Genomic DNA, 9525 nt, shown 5'->3' on the forward strand with positions numbered 1-9525 from the left:
CACACACACACACACACACACACACACACACACACACTGACATCCCCCCACACACACATACAAACATACGCACGCAAACGCAGACACTGGCACATACACCCTATGCTCTCTCTCTTTCTCTCTCTCGCTCTCTCTCTCTCTCTCTCCACACACACACACACACACACACACACACACACACACACACACACACACACACATACACACAAACATACGCACGATGACACAGACACATACGTCCGATGCTCTCTCTCTCTCTCTCTCTCTCTCTCTCTCTCTCTCTCTCTCTCTCTCTCTCTCTCTCTCTGTCTGTCTGTCTGTCTGTTTGTCTCTCTCTCTCTCTCTTTTCTCTCTCCCCCCCCCCCCACACACTTTCTTGCTCTCTCGCTTTCTCCGACATATTACGTATTCTTGCACCGTTAATTTCCCGGACAAATCTGTAATACTTTTGTTCTTTATCTGAGGGATATGTAGCGCTGAAAATAATAATATCAAATCTGAGTGCATCTGGGGTCGATCCTTATTATCATGAGGTTATAACATGCTTTTGATTTATTTCATGTTCCTCAAAATGTGAACCGTAGGTGATTTTCCTTTATCACTTGCACTAAATTTAGTGTCCGCTTCCGAGTGTAATCTCACAGGGTGTCTCTGGAAGTTTCGGAAGGGGGACGGGGGAGGGGGGGGGGTGATAAATGGCCACTATGGTGTCCATTTGAAGAATGCAAATCAATCTTAGACTAGTACAGCACTCGTGCTGTGGGTATGGCGTCCTGGTTCTTATCAAACTTTGCTGCTGTCGTCTTCTGTCGCTGTGCACGGCATTAAGAAAGTCAAATAATATTATATCTCCGGCTTATTGTGGGATTTTCTGTCACTGTCACTATGGTTTAATTTCGCGCTCTTCTATTATTTCGAATTATAAACATTTCTTCTTTGTTATTATATGTTTGCTTCTTTCAATCATTTCGTATGCAAACTAAAGGGTTTGTCGATCGATCTGTAATGCGCCAGAACAGGTTGAACTCTTGTATTTGCTTTCAGTTCGAATCATTTAGTTTCTTGCGTCCTCCAAAACTTTACAACCGGTGTCTGAGGTGCAACAGCCGTTAGGCTCTCACCCATTTCTGGTTGACCCTGACAGGCACGGCGGGAAGCAGATGGTCCTCGAAATGGTATTATCAATACGCCGGTTGCAGCACCAGTCGAGCATTATCAGAATGACGTCTAACACTAAGTAAAGCATCTGTTTTAACTACTAAAAGATAAGTGAGGCAGCGTGGTGGAATCAGGCTCTTATCAAAATAATGAAATCAAAGAAAACAGCAGTTTTCTCCTTGCTTAGCGATTTTTATCAAATATTTGTTTTCTTGCTCAACACCTTTTATGTCCATTTACAAACACATTCCTTTGAGCATTTCACCGAAAACGTTGATTAAACGCACAAAAAATATAAATTTACAGTTTCCATGGACTCTCCAATTTACGAATTTACCAAGCTTTGGAGGCCATTTTCTCACTAATTTTAGCTCTGAAACCAGATGACCCCCACCTCCTTCAATCCAAAATATCTCCACTTCTATTGAAGATGGATGGGTATTTTTAAAATTAAAAGCAAGACAAATAAACAAGCTTTAAGATGATACCAATTACTCAATATGTCCAAAAATTGACGAGAGCCTGATTCCACCACGCTGCCTCACAGAGAGAGAAGAAAGCAACACACTTCGCTACCTTAATTACAAAGTTCTAACTGCTCAGTAGCTAGTTTTGAGAAATTTGACGTCAAAACGTTCTGAGTTTCACAATAATAGGGTAAGCTTTTTCGAATGCATTTCTTTGAATATCTTGATAACAACTCAGAATAATCCTACGATTTTAATACAGCAAATAGAACATTTGGTCTCTGACCTCATGGTCGTAGTAACTCAAAACGGCCAGAAACGTGAGATGTAACTTTGTTATTCTGAGATAGAGATTTGTAAAACGTCCAGTGGGTTTTGTAGATAAGCGAAAAGTATGGAAATTGACACTGCAAATGCTTATCTTGTTTCATTTTACATTTTTTAAACTTTACTTCGCTTTACCGGGAAGGGGGGAAGCTATCTCGCTTATTTTACCAAATTTCGCATATATAACAAGCATAGTAAGGAGTCTTAAAATCCGCAATCAAAATTGAGAAAAAAGTTTCGTTTCCATGGATACGGCGATCATATTGGATTTGTTGACATGTCTTACGTAAGGAATAGCGCACTTATTTTTCATGGAAATTGACTGCTTTTTTGCATCCATGTTAGCAAACATTAGATCTAAAAAAAGAGTTTGTTGTTTTTTTCCTAAACGAATTTAAAATGTTTAATTTTTTTTTTTTCCTGAGGTAGTATTCAATTTTGCGAAAAAGCCGTAAGTATCCACACTTCGGACACCTGCAATAAAAATCTATTCCATATATCAAAACTTCAACAGACAAATATTTAGTATTACATCTTCTCTTCATTGTGTGAAAATCTCATAAAGATTGAATGGTGGGGTTATTCAACATAGCATAAGGAAAAATCGCTTTTTGAGAAAACGGCCGATAAAGAAAAATAAAATATTGACTTTATGAGGAAATGGTGGTTACATAAATGCCCGGTATGAGGAGAAATGAGGCTTTTAGACGTTCTTATGCAATGAACTAGTTGTAGGAGAGTCTGAGGAAGCTTAAAATGTCTACAACTCAAATTTCATAATTTTGAGCCGAATCGGGACTTTTGGGGTGTATACCACCCCCCCCCCCTCCTACGTTAGAAAACGTTTTGTTTCGAGCTTTGGACTATTATGGTCTGTGGAAATGCTATGTGCTTGATATGTTCAAACATGGAATGTGAGGCATCGTGATGATAGCTAGCGCTCGTCAACATAATGAAACCGAAGATATCGGCGTTTTTTCGCCAGTGTGTCAATTTTCTTTCCTTTTTTTTTTTTTCTTAGTTCAACACCTTTTTTTTATCCATTTAAAAACATATTTTTGTAGATTTTACTGGAAAACGTTGCTAAAAGGCACAACAAATAGACAATTTTAGTTTAAAAAGACTTTCAAGTTTTGGAAATCAACAAATTTTGACGGCCATTTTCTCTTTTTTTTAGTTTTAGTAAGAGTTTTATGGCACTTGCAACACAATAAGGTCATATAAGTGCCCGAAGATTAGAATTGTTACAAGAGAGTAACAAATTCCAAAAAGAAATAGGAGAGATACGGATGATAGATGTTTGATGGGAAAGAAGGAGCAAACCACACCAGAGCACCCTCCAATCGGCTTTTTTCTCGCTAATTTTATCACTGAAACCAGGCAACCCCCAACTTCTTCTATCGCTAATATCTCGATTTCTACTCAAGAAAGATGTGTATTTTTTTCACTGAATAATAGTCAAATGAACAAGCTTTAATGTGACATCAATAACCTGGAAATTCCACTTCCCAAAAAATTGACGAGCGCCTGATTTTACCGCGTTGTGACACAAGTGCTTTCCTCAGAGAAAAGTAAAATCAACGAAGAAACCAAAGGCCTTTCCAAGGACAATGGATGTATAGGTAAATCTAACGTTCCAAGCGAAAGGTTATCCCTTTTGTACAGCCCCAAAGTTAAATCTGAGCAGGTTTTTTGGGGTCTACACATGCAAAAGATTGCTTTGTCCGCTGAAATCCACACTTCAACACACTGCCATTCAAGATAAGATAAGATAAGATAGTACTTTATTATCCCAGAGGGAAATTTTCCTTGGCTGTACAGGACCGTAAAACCACACGCAGGTATACATAAAAAAATGTAAATCATATATATTACTCTCATTAAAATTCAATATGAAAGGAGAAGTAAAGCTGACAAAATGTACATTTAAATCAAATGCATCAGTCAACCCCATGCAGGAATTAAAAATACTAGACCTTTGGAGTTATATACAGATACATACTCTATAAAAGCAACACACATCTATGCTCATTCTGACAAAAGCCTTATGCTAGATGGTAACATCTTCTTTTATATCTTTCTTTCTTTGTTTTTGGAGGTACATATATGCCGCTGTGTGATCTTACAATTTGTGTGGAAAAGGGGTGTGATCGGTCGTTCATAATGTTTTTTATCTTTTTTATACGTGTAGTGTTATACATTTAATTTTTTTTTTTTATATAAAAAAAGTTACAGATTCAGATTACAGAAGCGATTTCCTTTCGAGTTGGAAACTTAATATAACAAACAAAAGAAAAAAAATCTTTCTTTTAAGAAAATTGTTGATATAACATTGGTAGATATCTATGCAGATCTATTTATATACAGAAGGGATTTCCTTAAGCCCATCTCATTTTATGGCAACGGTTGACGCATTCGGAGATCTATTCCGACCTTTTGTTTTGTTTTGTTTTGTTGTGTTCATATGATATGTACAAACAGAAGCAAGCTAGCTTCTCCTGGTACTCTTAAGAAGGACACTACCTACGACCTCATCAGTGTAATAACAAAGTCAAGGTCAAAATTTGCTATTTGCTAGGCACAGCAGTTAAAAAAAAAAAATTGTGTACTGAATTTGTTTAGGGCTATGAAAACTGTTGCCGTAGCAATATTGTACAATATACATCTCAAGCCGGGTTGACGATGACAGGCACGGTCAAAGCAACCTGCTGCCTAATTTATCGAAATTGTGTACATGAGGAGTAAAAGCTTCTACAATTTTCCCAGACATATTATGTGTCGCATTACGGAGTATGGAACCAAGATTTCCGTTCTGACTTTGATATCGTTGACATGATATTGCATGCAGTCTTCTATCCTATCGTCTTTTCATTTGAAGAATTTTTATGGTCTTAGTTCATCAAGTCAAAACAGGAATAAACATAGCCCTTATCTTAAAAGAGACACATCAAACATGATTATGTAAATTAAGACGGGTATGCAAATGGAGAGGCGTCTTTACTCAGATCGTGATTATGAAAGCCATTTAAATATCTGGCAGTCGCACAAGTAGACCATAAAATTATGCCGTTTACAGGGGCAGAGATCTCTGGCTTACTCTGTGGGTTTAAAAAATCGTTGCTGAGCTGTAATAAAGTTTGTCATGCTAGACACAAGTGGTAAAAACGGCTATATTAAAAGAACAGAGGGAATTTCCTAGTGCGTGAAGGGTGATTCTTTTTTCTTTTATGTGGGTGTTTATACGTCTATATCGACACAATTTAGATCAATTTGGAGGCGGTCTTCAACCCTGTCCGTCAGAACGAAACGTGCTGAGAAGGATACAACATATTTGTAAAACAAAGCCGAAGTTCTCGATGAAAGTTCTTCCCATGCCGGAATCGAACTCGAGACTTTTGCATGTGGTGACAAAGTGTCAGACCGCTGCACCACCTTCGCTGTTGTGGTTTTCTGTATTAATGATAGTGTGGCCAATTAAGAGTAACATTTGTTCTGTGTTCTGTTCATGGGGAAACAGGTGCTGTTACGTTATTTTTAAAGTGAAAACAGAACCAGAAAACCGTCTGCATGCTTGGCATCGCCACTGTCTAGACTACGGCTCCTGGAACTATGGCCGAGTATCGCATTCCTAACAACAAAATACAATGTGCGTGTAAGGAATGCATTCTCACCATGTCGCATTTCTTCAACCGTACGGTGGGAATACGTTATTGTATGTCATATTTCAGTTTGAAGAAACGTCCACTTTATAATTAGAAACAGGAATATAAAGTACTTGCACAAATGCCACAGAAGCAAAACAACTAAAAGAAAGAAATGTGGTTGTTTGGGGGTTTTTTTAACAGCCTTTGGCGTGTAGTGTTTCGGCGTTTTGCCGTCGCGCCGCACGCCGAGGACCTGTGTTTCTGATTCCTGTGTGGGAAGAATTAATTATTTATCATCAAGTATCCGCGCGTTCACACGAAACACTCGGACTCGCGACAGGTCGTTCTTATCTTTACACAACTAACTGCGCTGACTTGACTAAAACTCGATCGTTGTCGTTGCTTTGGTATTGACCTTAACGCTAAGGTCTGGACGCAAATGAGGGATACAAGTTTGTTTTTTGTTTGTTTTATAGGCTACATTTGGTCGGTCGGCCGTTGTCGTTTGAACGACTGTCGCTCGTTCGAGTGTTTTGTGGGAACACACAGTATTCTGGTCTTTCTGCTAGGAGGTGTAGCCCTCTCAGCGTTGTTTGACCTTAACAGGCGGTTACAAAGCCTGCCTCCTTCAACATCTAAATTGTGTCTTAAAAACAGAATTATGTAAATAGTACCTTTTTCGTTACGACAATGCCAGCATAACAGTGAAGTGAAGGGTGTCATAGTGTCCTCAAACGAGTGACAAGACAAGCATACATTATATTGGGGTGGAAGGAGTGGAAATTTTCTTTTTTTATTGTTAAAAAATGCCTTTCATTTTTTTACGGCTCCGTCGACTCAATCAAGATAATTTAGGAGGCAGTCTTCAGACAATGTTTGACAGGGCCAACCGGAGCTGAAAGTCAAGGTATATAACGTCCTACCAGAAAACAAAGATACTAGATAAAAATCTTCCTTCTCATTCGGGAATTGAACTCGGGTTTCTTGCGTCCGACAGAGAAAAGCTAAAACAGTAACACCACAAATGCCAGTACACATGTTTATATACTAGTGCTTCTCCATGTGTGTGATAGAAGCGTGTACGTTTTTCAACTGTTGAAATATTTTATAAATATATCAAATAATCTATAATCAACCACGAATTTGCATAAAATACATCCTATTGAGAAAGATACAATGTACCTTGCACGTCTCAAGATAATATTCAATTTGGCTTCTGTAAACAACAATGAATGAAGATATTTGTATATCACGTAAATGAAATAATATTTTACCGCGATATCATATATGCGAGCTAATCTTCCCTGGTGGTCTGAAATTAAATCCTAATGTCTTAGACCTCCTATGTTTGAATTAAGGCAAAATTCTTTGCGCTAAAAACTGCCAACAGAGTTAAGTTTCTTGTTATACTGTTACCCACGCTACATATTCCTTTTTCTTTTTCTTTCTGTCTATCCTTGCTAGCTCGGATTTTTGTTTTTCCCTACTGTAGACCCAAATTAGGCCAACGCAGATATAATCCAGATGGATTACCTTGGTATAAGCTTGGCTAGGTCACAGTAATTTACTACTTGTAGACTCTTGGGTGAGTAAAAATTTGCTCTTGATACTTTCTTCCAATCGATTCCTAGTCTGTCAGTCTGTGTGTACCTGCGTTTGAGGTGAAACTGTGAGGCGATTCCATCATATTTCCAGCATCCCCACTAACTTGGATTCTTCTTTTAAAAACTGTAATTTAGGCTCAAATATGAAGTAGATAGCTAACGAGAAGAAAAGAAAGAAACAATTATACAGAATGAGTTTTTCGCCCGACCTTAACTAGGAGGGAGAGCAAATGTGTTACACAATAACATTCGTATTTTTCTTTTTTGAATTTAAATGTTGATATGTGAGGCAGCGAGGTGAAATGAGGCTCTCGTCAAAATAATCAAAGTGAAGAAATTTGCATTTTTCTGCAGGTTAGTGAATTTTATTCAAATTTTTGTTTTTTGGCTCAACACCTTTCATGCCCATTAAAGAAGTCATTTCTGTGTGGATTTTTCTGAAAAACGTTGATCAAAGGTACAAAAAAATGTAAATTTTCAGTTACCACGGACTTTTAAGGTTTGGAAATAACTAATCTTTGTTTTACACCCCCATCAATACAATGTAGATCATTTAGGAAGCGGGCTTCGGCCCTGCCTGTAAGGGCCATCCTGGCTGAGAGGGAAACAATGTCCCATCAAAAAGGCCAAGAACCTAGATAAAGATTATCTGTGGGTGGTTCGCGAGTGCTCTGGTGTGCTTTGCTCCTTCTATCCTATCAAACATCTATCGTCCTTATCTCCCCTCCTTCTGTTGTGTGTTTGTTACTCTCTTGTAACACCTCTAGTCTTCGGCCCTTATGTGACCTAATTGTGTTGCAAGTGCCGTAAAACTCTTACTAAAAAAAATAATTATCTCCACAAAGGAGTCGAACTCAGGTCTTCTGCGTGCGAGGAACAAACGCCTCACTGCTACACCATAGAGGCCAGTGATGTTCCCACGATTGCCATTGGAACCCCCCCCCCCCACCTTATTTTAAACTTGTATGCGGAAAAATAGTACAATAATTTGAAAACGGCAATCTTGCATGCACCGAATTTGACAACATTGAGAAAATTATTAATGCGTTTTAAAGGTCTGTCATAAAGTATTCATGGAAATTACCTGTCTTAATTACAGTATTATTGAAGTACGGCAGCATTTACTCGTAAACGTTTTTACAGGGAGTTCTTGGGGGGAAAACATTTTGCCCAAATTCCCTTGCTTTCTTTAAATCCTTTTCTTCTCACAATACACCTTCCATTGATATAGGCCTATCGAAAAATAAATTCAGTTGTGATTAAATTTGTACAAGATCAAAAACCTTGAAAACCCAACAGATGTAGTAAGTGCGTATCCCTTTATTCAGTCGCCATTTCCCTACCTCTAACCATTCTGCACTGCCGGAGCAACCTTTGTATGACCTGGGCTAGGTAACATCCGACTACTTGTAGGCTCTTGAGAAAGTGAATAATATTATATTACTCATGAAAGATTATTCCGATCATTCCCCTGTCGGTCAACCTGGTCATATCAAGGTCGATGGAAGGCCTATAACTGTGAGGAATTTCTTCGTGTACACGTATATAACACATGAGTAAATTCCGGAGAATTTCTTTTTGTTTTTGTTGGAAGTTTTATTCATTACGACCTGGATTGCCACCCGCCCTCTCCCTCGCGATGCGCTTCTTTCCTTCTCTGTCTTTCTGTTTCTCTTCTCCCTGACCGCCACCCCACCCCGTCTCTCTCTCTCTCTGTGTCTTTCTCTGTCTCTCTCTCTCGACTCTCTCTCTCTCTCTCTCTCTCTCTCTCTCTCTCTCTCTCTCTCTCTTTCTCTCTCTCTCTCTTTTTCTCTCTCGCTTGCTCTTCATATTTACGTTAATGCATATTATGTCTATCTTCCTATTTAACCTTTTCTTTAAATTTCCTGACCTGCCAGGTGCATTTTCTCGTCTCCTTGCTTCTCCATTTCTCTATCTCAGTGCCGGATTAAGACCCGGCTGGCCCCAAGGCACACTTCACTGAGTGGCCTGAAAAAGTTAGATACACACACACACACACACACACACACACACACACACACACACACACACACACACACACACACACACACACACACACACACACACAAGCACGGTCTGTCTGTGCCTGTGTCTGTCTGTCAGCCAGTCCTAAGCATGACAGTTTGGAATATGAACAAGATACCAGTAAGATAATGTAACTAAGGTCTCACAACACTAAAATTATGTATTATTATTTTTAACATAGATTGCCACGTTGCGTGCTTTTGCAACAGCGAATTCATCAACGTCTTTGTTAATGTTGACGTTGTGCAGTAAATCGCTTTCAATTGAAACTATTGAAAG

Source organism: Aplysia californica, unplaced genomic scaffold (assembly GCF_000002075.1).
Source record: "Aplysia californica isolate F4 #8 unplaced genomic scaffold, AplCal3.0 scaffold00024, whole genome shotgun sequence".
Taxonomy (NCBI): Eukaryota; Metazoa; Mollusca; class Gastropoda; order Aplysiida; family Aplysiidae; genus Aplysia; species Aplysia californica.